Genomic DNA, 10000 nt, shown 5'->3' with positions numbered 1-10000 from the left:
CCATGCAGCCACTTGCAACATGATACCACGCTCATCGCTCGATCAGGCTCGATCAGGCGAGATATATAAGACTGGTGGGCCCATTCAGGACTCCTATGTCTGGTAGGATAACTTTAATTCATCCATCCTGTGTCTGTTGCAGGGAGGTGGAGAGAACAATCAACACAATAATGGTTTTCTTTCATGCCTCTTGAAGGACTCAATATTCTCTGTACTGCATTACATGTGAAAGTCGATTTATTACCCATGAACACACTGCCTGTATGCTAATTCTATGTAAAAAGGTAGCTCCAGCCCTCATGATGTTGTCCAACATTTCCGCTATAAAACGGGATACAATTATTTTGGAAACATACCAAATTTGAAAAATAATTGAGAAGTTGCGCAATTACTAATCATGGAGCACAAAAAAGCCTACAGCACCTGGTATTCCCAGGCAGTCTCCCATCCAGGTACTATCTATGCCTGACCCTGCTTAGCTTCCGAGATCGGGCACATTCAGTGTGGTGTGGCCGTAGGCTCTGGGCCTAGTGAGTTTTGTACTTTTAAGCATCTAGTCGGCTAGACCTTGCAGTTTTGAAAGGCAATTGTGAAATGGCTCACTTCCTGAACTTGGAGCACAAAAAAGCCTACAGCACCTGGTATTCCCAGGTGGTCTCCCATCCAGGTACTAACTAGGCCCGACACTGCTTAGCTTCCGAGATCAGACGAGATCGGGCGCAATCAGTGTGGTGTGGCCGTAGGCTCTGGGCCTAGTGAGTTTTGTACTTTTAAGCATCTAGTCAGCTAGACCTTGCAGTTTTGAAAGGCAATTGAGAAATGGCTCACTTCCTGAACTTGGAGCACAAAAAAGCCTACAGCACCTGGTATTCCCAGGCGGTCTCCCATCCAGGTACTAACGAGGCCCGACACTGCTTAGCTTCCGAGATCAGACGAGATCGGGCGCAATCAGTGTGGTGTGGCCGTAGGCTCTGGGCCTAGTGAGTTTTGTACTTTTAAGCATCTAGTCAGCTAGACCTTGCAATTTTGAAAGGCAATTGAGAAATGGCTCACTTCCTGAACTTGGAGCACAAAAAAGCCTACAGCACCTGGTATTCCCAGGCGGTCTCCCATCCAGGTACTAACGAGGCCCGACACTGCTTAGCTTCCGAGATCAGACGAGATCGGGCGCATTCAGTGTGGTGTGGCCGTAGGCTCTGGTTCTTGTGAGTTTTGTACTTTTAAGCATCTAGTCGGCTAGACCTTGCAGTTTTGAAAGGCAATTGAGAAATGGCTCACTTCCTGAACTTGGAGTACAAAAAAGCCTACAGCACCTGGTATTCCCAGGCAGTCTTCCATCCAGGTACTAACTAGGCCCGACACTGCTTAGCTTCTGAGATCAGACGAGATCCGGCACATTCAGTGTGGTGTGGCCGTAGGCTCTGGGCCTAGTGAGTTTTGTACTTTTAAGCATCTAGTCGGCTAGACCTTGCAGTTTTAAAAGGCAATTGAGAAAGGGCTCACTTCCTGAACTTGGAGCACAAAAAAGCCTACAGCACCTGGTATTCCCAGACGGTCTCCCATCCAGGTACTAACTAGGCCTGACACTGCTTAACTTCCGAGATCAGTCGAGATCGGGTGCATTCAGTGTGGTGTGGCCGTAGGCTCTAGGAATGCTAAGAATATTACTCTTATGCATTTGCATTTAGTAAGCTAAGCCATGCAGCCACTTGCAACATGATACCACGCTCATCGCTCGATCAGGCGAGATATATAAGACTGGTGGGCCCATTCAGGACTCCTATGTCTGGTAGGATAACTTTAATCCATCCATCCTGTGTCTGTTGCAGGGAGGTGGAGAGAACAATCAACACAATAATGGTTTTCTTTCATGCCTCTTGAAGGACTCAATATTCTCTGTACTGCATTACATGTGAAAGTCGATTTATTACCCATGAACACACTACCTGTATGCTAATTCTATGTAAAAAGGTAGCTCCAGCCCTCATGATGTTGTCCAACATTTCCGCTATAAAACGGGATACAATTATTTTGGAAACATACCAAATTTGAAAAATAATTGAGAAGTTGCGCAATTACTAATCATGGAGCACAAAAAAAGCCTACAGCACCTGGTATTCCCAGGCAGTCTCCCATCCAGGTACTAACTAGGCCTGACACTGCTTAACTTCCGAGATCAGACGAGATCGGGTGCATTCAGTGTGGTGTGGCCGTAGGCTCTAGGAATGCTAAGAATATTACTCTTATGCATTTGCATTTAGTAAGCTAAGCCATGCAGCCACTTGCAACATGATACCACGCTCATCGCTCGATCAGGCTCGATCAGGCGAGATATATAAGACTGGTGGGCCCATTCAGGACTCCTATGTCTGGTAGGATAACTTTAATTCATCCATCCTGTGTCTGTTGCAGGGAGATGGAGAGAACAATCAACACAATAATGGTTTTCTTTCATGCCTCTTGAAGGACTCAATATTCTCTGTACTGCATTACATGTGAAAGTCGATTTATTACCCATGAACACACTACCTGTATGCTAATTCTATGTAAAAAGGTAGCTCCAGCCCTCATGATGTTGTCCAACATTTCCGCTATAAAACGGGATACAATTATTTTGGAAACATACCAAATTTGAAAAATAATTGAGAAGTTGCGCAATTACTAATCATGGAGCACAAAAAAAGCCTACAGCACCTGGTATTCCCAGGCAGTCTCCCATCCAGGTACTAACTAGGCCCGACCCTGCTTAGCTTCCGAGATCGGGTGCATTCAGTGTGGTGTGGCCGTAGGCTCTGGGCCTAGTGAGTTTGTACTTTTAAGCATCTAGTCGGCTAGACCTTGCAGTTTTGAAAGGCAATTGTGAAATGGCTCACTTCCTGAACTTGGAGCACAAAAAAGCCTACAGCACCTGGTATTCCCAGGTGGTCTCCCATCCAGGTACTAACTAGGCCCGACACTGCTTAGCTTCCGAGATCAGACGAGATCGGGCGCATTCAGTGTGGTGTGGCCGTAGGCTCTGGGCCTAGTGAGTTTTGTACTTTTAAGCATCTAGTCAGCTAGACCTTGCAGTTTTGAAAGGCAATTGAGAAATGGCTCACTTCCTGAACTTGGAGCACAAAAAAGCCTACAGCACCTGGTATTCCCAGGCGGTCTCCCATCCAGGTACTAACGAGGCCCGACACTGCTTAGCTTCCGAGATCAGACGCATTCAGTGTGCTGTGGCCGTAGGCTCTTGTTCTTGTGAGTTTTGTACTTTTAAGCATCTAGTCGGCTAGACCTTGCAGTTTTGAAAGGCAATTGAGAAATGGCTCACTTCCTGAACTTGGAGTACAAAAAAGCCTACAGCACCTGGTATTCCCAGGCGGTCTTCCATCCAGGTACTAACTAGGCCCGACACTGCTTAGCTTCTGAGATCAGGCACATTCAGTGTGGTGTGGCCGTAGGCTCTGGGCCTAGTGAGTTTTGTACTTTTAAGCATCTAGTCGGCTAGACCTTGCAGTTTTGAAAGGCAATTGTGAAATGGCTCACTTCCTGAACTTGGAGCACAAAAAAGCCTACAGCACCTGGTATTCCCAGGTGGTCTCCCATCCAGGTACTAACTAGGCCCGACACTGCTTAGCTTCCGAGATCGGGCGCAATCAGTGTGGTGTGGCCGTAGGCTCTGGGCCTAGTGAGTTTTGTACTTTTAAGCATCTAGTCGGCTAGACCTTGCAGTTTTGAAAGGCAATTGAGAAATGGCTCACTTCCTGAACTTGGAGCACAAAAAAGCCTACAGCACCTGGTATTCCCAGGTGGTCTCCCATCCAGGTACTAACTAGGCCCGACACTGCTTAGCTTCCGAGATCGGGCGCAATCAGTGTGGTGTGGCCGTAGGCTCTGGGCCTAGTGAGTTTTGTACTTTTAAGCATCTAGTCGGCTAGACCTTGCAGTTTTGAAAGGCAATTGAGAAATGGCTCACTTCCTGAACTTGGAGCACAAAAAAGCCTACAGCACCTGGTATTCCCAGGCGGTCTCCCATCCAGGTACTAACGAGGCCCGACACTGCTTAGCTTCCGAGATCAGACGAGATCGGGCGCAATCAGTGTGGTGTGGCCGTAGGCTCTGGGCCTAGTGAGTTTTGTACTTTTAAGCATCTAGTCAGCTAGACCTTGCAATTTTGAAAGGCAATTGAGAAATGGCTCACTTCCTGAACTTGGAGCACAAAAAAGCCTACAGCACCTGGTATTCCCAGGCGGTCTCCCATCCAGGTACTAACGAGGCCCGACACTGCTTAGCTTCCGAGATCAGACGAGATCGGGCGCATTCAGTGTGGTGTGGCCGTAGGCTCTGGTTCTTGTGAGTTTTGTACTTTTAAGCATCTAGTCGGCTAGACCTTGCAGTTTTGAAAGGCAATTGAGAAATGGCTCACTTCCTGAACTTGGAGTACAAAAAAGCCTACAGCACCTGGTATTCCCAGGCGGTCTTCCATCCAGGTACTAACTAGGCCCGACACTGCTTAACTTCCGAGATCAGACGAGATCGGGTGCATTCAGTGTGGTGTGGCCGTAGGCTCTAGGAATGCTAAGAATATTACTCTTATGCATTTGCATTTAGTAAGCTAAGCAATGCAGCCACTTGCAACATGATACCACGCTCATCGCTCGATCAGGCTCGATCAGGCGAGATATATAAGACTGGTGGGCCCATTCAGGACTCCTATGTCTGGTAGGATAACTTTAATTCATCCATCCTGTGTCTGTTGCAGGGAGGTGGAGAGAACAATCAACACAATAATGGTTTTCTTTCATGCCTCTTGAAGGACTCAATATTCTCTGTACTGCATTACATGTGAAAGTCGATTTATTACCCATGAACACACTACCTGTATGCTAATTCTATGTAAAAAGGTAGCTCCAGCCCTCATGATGTTGTCCAACATTTCCGCTATAAAACGGGATACAATTATTTTGGAAACATACCAAATTTGAAAAATAATTGAGAAGTTGCGCAATTACTAATCATGGAGCACAAAAAAGCCTACAGCACCTGGTATTCCCAGGCAGTCTCCCATCCAGGTACTAACTAGGCCTGACCCTGCTTAGCTTCCGAGATCGGGCACATTCAGTGTGGTGTGGCCGTAGGCTCTGGGCCTAGTGAGTTTTGTACTTTTAAGCATCTAGTCGGCTAGACCTTGCAGTTTTGAAAGGCAATTGTGAAATGGCTCACTTCCTGAACTTGGAGCACAAAAAAGCCTACAGCACCTGGTATTCCCAGGTGGTCTCCCATCCAGGTACTAACTAGGCCCGACACTGCTTAGTTTCCGAGATCAGACGAGATCGGGCGCAATCAGTGTGGTGTGGCCGTAGGCTCTGGGCCTAGTGAGTTTTGTACTTTTAAGCATCTAGTCAGCTAGACCTTGCAGTTTTGAAAGGCAATTGAGAAATGGCTCACTTCCTGAACTTGGAGCACAAAAAAGCCTACAGCACCTGGTATTCCCAGGCGGTCTCCCATCCAGGTACTAACGAGGCCCGACACTGCTTAGCTTCCGAGATCAGACGAGATCGGGCGCATTCAGTGTGGTGTGGCCGTAGGCTCTGGTTCTTGTGAGTTTTGTACTTTTAAGCATCTAGTCGGCTAGACCTTGCAGTTTTGAAAGGCAATTGAGAAATGGCTCACTTCCTGAACTTGGAGTACAAAAAAGCCTACAGCACCTGGTATTCCCAGGCGGTCTCCCATCCAGGTACTAACTAGGCCCGACACTGCTTAGCTTCTGAGATCAGACGAGATCAGGCGCATTCAGTGTGGTGTGGCCGTAGGCTCTGGGCCTAGTGAGTGTTGTACTTTTAAGCATCTAGTCGGCTAGACCTTGCAGTTTTAAAAGGCAATTGAGAAAGGGCTCACTTCCTGAACTTGGAGCACAAAAAAGCCTACAGCACCTGGTATTCCCAGGCGGTCTCCCATCCAGGTACTAACTAGGCCTGACACTGCTTAACTTCCGAGATCAGACGAGATCGGGTGCATTCAGTGTGGTGTGGCCGTAGGCTCTAGGAATGCTAAGAATATTACTCTTATGCATTTGCATTTAGTAAGCTAAGCCATGCAGCCACTTGCAACATGATACCACGCTCATCGCTCGATCAGGCTCGATCAGGCGAGATATATAAGACTGGTGGGCCCATTCAGGACTCCTATGTCTGGTAGGATAACTTTAATTCATCCATCCTGTGTCTGTTGCAGGGAGGTGGAGAGAACAATCAACACAATAATGGTTTTCTTTCATGCCTCTTGAAGGACTCAATATTCTCTGTACTGCATTACATGTGAAAGTCGATTTATTACCCATGAACACACTACCTGTATGCTAATTCTATGTAAAAAGGTAGCTCCAGCCCTCATGATGTTGTCCAACATTTCCGCTATAAAACGGGATACAATTATTTTGGAAACATACCAAATTTGAAAAATAATTGAGAAGTTGCGCAATTACTAATCATGGAGCACAAAAAAGCCTACAGCACCTGGTATTCCCAGGCAGTCTCCCATCCAGGTACTAACTAGGCCTGACCCTGCTTAGCTTCCGAGATCGGGCACATTCAGTGTGGTGTGGCCGTAGGCTCTGGGCCTAGTGAGTTTTGTACTTTTAAGCATCTAGTCGGCTAGACCTTGCAGTTTTAAAAGGCAATTGAGAAAGGGCTCACTTCCTGAACTTGGAGCACAAAAAAGCCTACAGCACCTGGTATTCCCAGGCGGTCTCCCATCCAGGTACTAACTAGGCCTGACACTGCTTAACTTCCGAGATCAGACGAGATCGGGTGCATTCAGTGTGGTGTGGCCGTAGGCTCTAGGAATGCTAAGAATATTACTCTTATGCATTGGCATTTAGTAAGCTAAGCCATGCAGCCACTTGCAACATGATACCACGCTCATCGCTCGATCAGGCTCGATCAGGCGAGATATATAAGACTGGTGGGCCCATTCAGGACTCCTATGTCTGGTAGGATAACTTTAATTCATCCATCCTGTGTCTGTTGCAGGGAGGTGGAGAGAACAATCAACACAATAATGGTTTTCTTTCATGCCTCTTGAAGGACTCAATATTCTCTGTACTGCATTACATGTGAAAGTCGATTTATTACCCATGAACACACTGCCTGTATGCTAATTCTATGTAAAAAGGTAGCTCCAGCCCTCATGATGTTGTCCAACATTTCCGCTATAAAACGGGATACAATTATTTTGGAAACATACCAAATTTGAAAAATAATTGAGAAGTTGCGCAATTACTAATCATGGAGCACAAAAAAGCCTACAGCACCTGGTATTCCCAGGCAGTCTCCCATCCAGGTACTATCTAGGCCTGACCCTGCTTAGCTTCCGAGATCGGGCACATTCAGTGTGGTGTGGCCGTAGGCTCTGGGCCTAGTGAGTTTTGTACTTTTAAGCATCTAGTCGGCTAGACCTTGCAGTTTTGAAAGGCAATTGTGAAATGGCTCACTTCCTGAACTTGGAGCACAAAAAAGCCTACAGCACCTGGTATTCCCAGGTGGTCTCCCATCCAGGTACTAACTAGGCCCGACACTGCTTAGCTTCCGAGATCAGACGAGATCGGGCGCAATCAGTGTGGTGTGGCCGTAGGCTCTGGGCCTAGTGAGTTTTGTACTTTTAAGCATCTAGTCAGCTAGACCTTGCAGTTTTGAAAGGCAATTGAGAAATGGCTCACTTCCTGAACTTGGAGCACAAAAAAGCCTACAGCACCTGGTATTCCCAGGCGGTCTCCCATCCAGGTACTAACGAGGCCCGACACTGCTTAGCTTCCGAGATCAGACGAGATCGGGCGCAATCAGTGTGGTGTGGCCGTAGGCTCTGGGCCTTGTGAGTTTTGTACTTTTAAGCATCTAGTCAGCTAGACCTTGCAATTTTGAAAGGCAATTGAGAAATGGCTCACTTCCTGAACTTGGAGCACAAAAAAGCCTACAGCACCTGGTATTCCCAGGCGGTCTCCCATCCAGGTACTAACGAGGCCTGACACTGCTTAGCTTCCGAGATCAGACGAGATCGGGCGCATTCAGTGTGGTGTGGCCGTAGGCTCTGGTTCTTGTGAGTTTTGTACTTTTAAGCATCTAGTCGGCTAGACCTTGCAGTTTTGAAAGGCAATTGAGAAATGGCTCACTTCCTGAACTTGGAGTACAAAAAAGCCTACAGCACCTGGTATTCCCAGGCGGTCTTCCATCCAGGTACTAACTAGGCCCGACACTGCTTAGCTTCTGAGATCAGACGAGATCAGGCACATTCAGTGTGGTGTGGCCGTAGGCTCTGGGCCTAGTGAGTTTTGTACTTTTAAGCATCTAGTCGGCTAGACCTTGCAGTTTTAAAAGGCAATTGAGAAAGGGCTCACTTCCTGAACTTGGAGCACAAAAAAGCCTACAGCACCTGGTATTCCCAGGCGGTCTCCCATCCAGGTACTAACTAGGCCTGACACTGCTTAACTTCCGAGATCAGACGAGATCGGGTGCATTCAGTGTGGTGTGGCCGTAGGCTCTAGGAATGCTAAGAATATTACTCTTATGCATTTGCATTTAGTAAGCTAAGCCATGCAGCCACTTGCAACATGATACCACGCTCATCGCTCGATCAGGCTCGATCAGGCGAGATATATAAGACTGGTGGGCCCATTCAGGACTCCTATGTCTGGTAGGATAACTTTAATTCATCCATCCTGTGTCTGTTGCAGGGAGGTGGAGAGAACAATCAACACAATAATGGTTTTCTTTCATGCCTCTTGAAGGACTCAATATTCTCTGTACTGCATTACATGTGAAAGTCGATTTATTACCCATGAACACACTACCTGTATGCTAATTCTATGTAAAAAGGTAGCTCCAGCCCTCATGATGTTGTCCAACATTTCCGCTATAAAACGGGATACAATTATTTTGGAAACATACCAAATTTGAAAAATAATTGAGAAGTTGCGCAATTACTAATCATGGAGCACAAAAAAGCCTACAGCACCTGGTATTCCCAGGCAGTCTCCCATCCAGGTACTAACTAGGCCTGACCCTGCTTAGCTTCCGAGATCGGGCACATTCAGTGTGGTGTGGCCGTAGGCTCTGGGCCTAGTGAGTTTTGTACTTTTAAGCATCTAGTCGGCTAGACCTTGCAGTTTTAAAAGGCAATTGAGAAAGGGCTCACTTCCTGAACTTGGAGCACAAAAAAGCCTACAGCACCTGGTATTCCCAGGCGGTCTCCCATCCAGGTACTAACTAGGCCTGACACTGCTTAACTTCCGAGATCAGACGAGATCGGGTGCATTCAGTGTGGTGTGGCCGTAGGCTCTAGGAATGCTAAGAATATTACTCTTATGCATTGGCATTTAGTAAGCTAAGCCATGCAGCCACTTGCAACATGATACCACGCTCATCGCTCGATCAGGCTCGATCAGGCGAGATATATAAGACTGGTGGGCCCATTCAGGACTCCTATGTCTGGTAGGATAACTTTAATTCATCCATCCTGTGTCTGTTGCAGGGAGGTGGAGAGAACAATCAACACAATAATGGTTTTCTTTCATGCCTCTTGAAGGACTCAATATTCTCTGTACTGCATTACATGTGAAAGTCGATTTATTACCCATGAACACACTGCCTGTATGCTAATTCTATGTAAAAAGGTAGCTCCAGCCCTCATGATGTTGTCCAACATTTCCGCTATAAAACGGGATACAATTATTTTGGAAACATACCAAATTTGAAAAATAATTGAGAAGTTGCGCAATTACTAATCATGGAGCACAAAAAAGCCTACAGCACCTGGTATTCCCAGGCAGTCTCCCATCCAGGTACTATCTAGGCCTGACCCTGCTTAGCTTCCGAGATCGGGCACATTCAGTGTGGTGTGGCCGTAGGCTCTGGGCCTAGTGAGTTTTGTACTTTTAAGCATCTAGTCGGCTAGACCTTGCAGTTTTGAAAGGCAATTGTGAAATGGCTCACTTCCTGAACTTGGAGCACAAAAAAGCCTACAG

At 46.8% G+C, this 10000-nt stretch overlaps 21 non-coding genes and 12 pseudogenes across 21 annotated transcripts in view; all 33 read right to left on the bottom strand.

Moving 5' to 3' along the window:
* Positions 1 to 411: 411 nt before the first annotated feature.
* Positions 412 to 520, bottom strand: LOC138547118 (5S ribosomal RNA; annotated as a pseudogene).
* A 106-nt stretch (positions 521 to 626) lies between these two features.
* Positions 627 to 745, bottom strand: LOC138547677 (5S ribosomal RNA). Its single transcript, XR_011291509.1, has one exon. It is a non-coding gene; the product is annotated as a 5S ribosomal RNA (ribosomal RNA).
* A 106-nt stretch (positions 746 to 851) lies between these two features.
* Positions 852 to 970, bottom strand: LOC138536962 (5S ribosomal RNA). Its single transcript, XR_011285117.1, has one exon. It is a non-coding gene; the product is annotated as a 5S ribosomal RNA (ribosomal RNA).
* A 106-nt stretch (positions 971 to 1076) lies between these two features.
* LOC138549982 (5S ribosomal RNA) lies at positions 1077 to 1195 on the bottom strand. Its single transcript, XR_011293750.1, has one exon. It is a non-coding gene; the product is annotated as a 5S ribosomal RNA (ribosomal RNA).
* A 106-nt stretch (positions 1196 to 1301) lies between these two features.
* Positions 1302 to 1420, bottom strand: LOC138542541 (5S ribosomal RNA; annotated as a pseudogene).
* Positions 1421 to 1526: 106 nt separating this feature from the next.
* LOC138541061 (5S ribosomal RNA) lies at positions 1527 to 1645 on the bottom strand. The gene has a single exon (XR_011289078.1). It is a non-coding gene; the product is annotated as a 5S ribosomal RNA (ribosomal RNA).
* Positions 1646 to 2099: 454 nt separating this feature from the next.
* Positions 2100 to 2218, bottom strand: LOC138537511 (5S ribosomal RNA). The gene has a single exon (XR_011285644.1). It is a non-coding gene; the product is annotated as a 5S ribosomal RNA (ribosomal RNA).
* A 464-nt stretch (positions 2219 to 2682) lies between these two features.
* On the bottom strand, positions 2683 to 2791 carry LOC138543032 (5S ribosomal RNA; annotated as a pseudogene).
* Positions 2792 to 2896: 105 nt separating this feature from the next.
* LOC138548030 (5S ribosomal RNA) lies at positions 2897 to 3015 on the bottom strand. The gene has a single exon (XR_011291848.1). It is a non-coding gene; the product is annotated as a 5S ribosomal RNA (ribosomal RNA).
* Positions 3016 to 3121: 106 nt separating this feature from the next.
* On the bottom strand, positions 3122 to 3230 carry LOC138546768 (5S ribosomal RNA; annotated as a pseudogene).
* Positions 3231 to 3336: 106 nt separating this feature from the next.
* Positions 3337 to 3445, bottom strand: LOC138543184 (5S ribosomal RNA; annotated as a pseudogene).
* A 106-nt stretch (positions 3446 to 3551) lies between these two features.
* Positions 3552 to 3660, bottom strand: LOC138542701 (5S ribosomal RNA; annotated as a pseudogene).
* A 106-nt stretch (positions 3661 to 3766) lies between these two features.
* LOC138542700 (5S ribosomal RNA) lies at positions 3767 to 3875 on the bottom strand (annotated as a pseudogene).
* Positions 3876 to 3981: 106 nt separating this feature from the next.
* LOC138536961 (5S ribosomal RNA) lies at positions 3982 to 4100 on the bottom strand. The gene has a single exon (XR_011285116.1). It is a non-coding gene; the product is annotated as a 5S ribosomal RNA (ribosomal RNA).
* A 106-nt stretch (positions 4101 to 4206) lies between these two features.
* LOC138549981 (5S ribosomal RNA) lies at positions 4207 to 4325 on the bottom strand. The gene has a single exon (XR_011293749.1). It is a non-coding gene; the product is annotated as a 5S ribosomal RNA (ribosomal RNA).
* A 106-nt stretch (positions 4326 to 4431) lies between these two features.
* Positions 4432 to 4550, bottom strand: LOC138538005 (5S ribosomal RNA). Its single transcript, XR_011286120.1, has one exon. It is a non-coding gene; the product is annotated as a 5S ribosomal RNA (ribosomal RNA).
* Positions 4551 to 5013: 463 nt separating this feature from the next.
* LOC138546160 (5S ribosomal RNA) lies at positions 5014 to 5122 on the bottom strand (annotated as a pseudogene).
* A 106-nt stretch (positions 5123 to 5228) lies between these two features.
* LOC138539191 (5S ribosomal RNA) lies at positions 5229 to 5347 on the bottom strand. The gene has a single exon (XR_011287267.1). It is a non-coding gene; the product is annotated as a 5S ribosomal RNA (ribosomal RNA).
* A 106-nt stretch (positions 5348 to 5453) lies between these two features.
* On the bottom strand, positions 5454 to 5572 carry LOC138549979 (5S ribosomal RNA). Its single transcript, XR_011293747.1, has one exon. It is a non-coding gene; the product is annotated as a 5S ribosomal RNA (ribosomal RNA).
* A 106-nt stretch (positions 5573 to 5678) lies between these two features.
* LOC138540365 (5S ribosomal RNA) lies at positions 5679 to 5797 on the bottom strand. The gene has a single exon (XR_011288415.1). It is a non-coding gene; the product is annotated as a 5S ribosomal RNA (ribosomal RNA).
* A 106-nt stretch (positions 5798 to 5903) lies between these two features.
* Positions 5904 to 6022, bottom strand: LOC138548886 (5S ribosomal RNA). Its single transcript, XR_011292679.1, has one exon. It is a non-coding gene; the product is annotated as a 5S ribosomal RNA (ribosomal RNA).
* Positions 6023 to 6485: 463 nt separating this feature from the next.
* Positions 6486 to 6594, bottom strand: LOC138546159 (5S ribosomal RNA; annotated as a pseudogene).
* A 106-nt stretch (positions 6595 to 6700) lies between these two features.
* On the bottom strand, positions 6701 to 6819 carry LOC138548885 (5S ribosomal RNA). Its single transcript, XR_011292678.1, has one exon. It is a non-coding gene; the product is annotated as a 5S ribosomal RNA (ribosomal RNA).
* Positions 6820 to 7282: 463 nt separating this feature from the next.
* Positions 7283 to 7391, bottom strand: LOC138546655 (5S ribosomal RNA; annotated as a pseudogene).
* Positions 7392 to 7497: 106 nt separating this feature from the next.
* LOC138547676 (5S ribosomal RNA) lies at positions 7498 to 7616 on the bottom strand. Its single transcript, XR_011291508.1, has one exon. It is a non-coding gene; the product is annotated as a 5S ribosomal RNA (ribosomal RNA).
* A 106-nt stretch (positions 7617 to 7722) lies between these two features.
* Positions 7723 to 7841, bottom strand: LOC138536960 (5S ribosomal RNA). The gene has a single exon (XR_011285115.1). It is a non-coding gene; the product is annotated as a 5S ribosomal RNA (ribosomal RNA).
* Positions 7842 to 7947: 106 nt separating this feature from the next.
* Positions 7948 to 8066, bottom strand: LOC138541167 (5S ribosomal RNA). Its single transcript, XR_011289181.1, has one exon. It is a non-coding gene; the product is annotated as a 5S ribosomal RNA (ribosomal RNA).
* Positions 8067 to 8172: 106 nt separating this feature from the next.
* LOC138539650 (5S ribosomal RNA) lies at positions 8173 to 8291 on the bottom strand. The gene has a single exon (XR_011287714.1). It is a non-coding gene; the product is annotated as a 5S ribosomal RNA (ribosomal RNA).
* Positions 8292 to 8397: 106 nt separating this feature from the next.
* Positions 8398 to 8516, bottom strand: LOC138548884 (5S ribosomal RNA). The gene has a single exon (XR_011292677.1). It is a non-coding gene; the product is annotated as a 5S ribosomal RNA (ribosomal RNA).
* A 463-nt stretch (positions 8517 to 8979) lies between these two features.
* Positions 8980 to 9088, bottom strand: LOC138546158 (5S ribosomal RNA; annotated as a pseudogene).
* A 106-nt stretch (positions 9089 to 9194) lies between these two features.
* LOC138548883 (5S ribosomal RNA) lies at positions 9195 to 9313 on the bottom strand. Its single transcript, XR_011292676.1, has one exon. It is a non-coding gene; the product is annotated as a 5S ribosomal RNA (ribosomal RNA).
* A 463-nt stretch (positions 9314 to 9776) lies between these two features.
* Positions 9777 to 9885, bottom strand: LOC138546654 (5S ribosomal RNA; annotated as a pseudogene).
* Positions 9886 to 9991: 106 nt separating this feature from the next.
* LOC138547675 (5S ribosomal RNA) overlaps positions 9992 to 10000 on the bottom strand; it is a 119-nt gene continuing 110 nt past the window's right edge. Inside the window, exon 1 of the ribosomal RNA XR_011291507.1 lies at positions 9992 to 10000. This exon is cut by the window's right edge and continues 110 nt beyond it. This is a non-coding gene — a ribosomal RNA (5S ribosomal RNA).

The sequence above is a fragment of the Ambystoma mexicanum genome, unplaced genomic scaffold, assembly GCF_040938575.1.
Source record: "Ambystoma mexicanum isolate Mex_15411 unplaced genomic scaffold, UKY_AmexF1_1 Mex_scaf10, whole genome shotgun sequence".
NCBI lineage: Eukaryota > Metazoa > Chordata > Amphibia > Caudata > Ambystomatidae > Ambystoma > Ambystoma mexicanum.
This window is presented reverse-complemented; position numbering and strand designations above follow the sequence as displayed.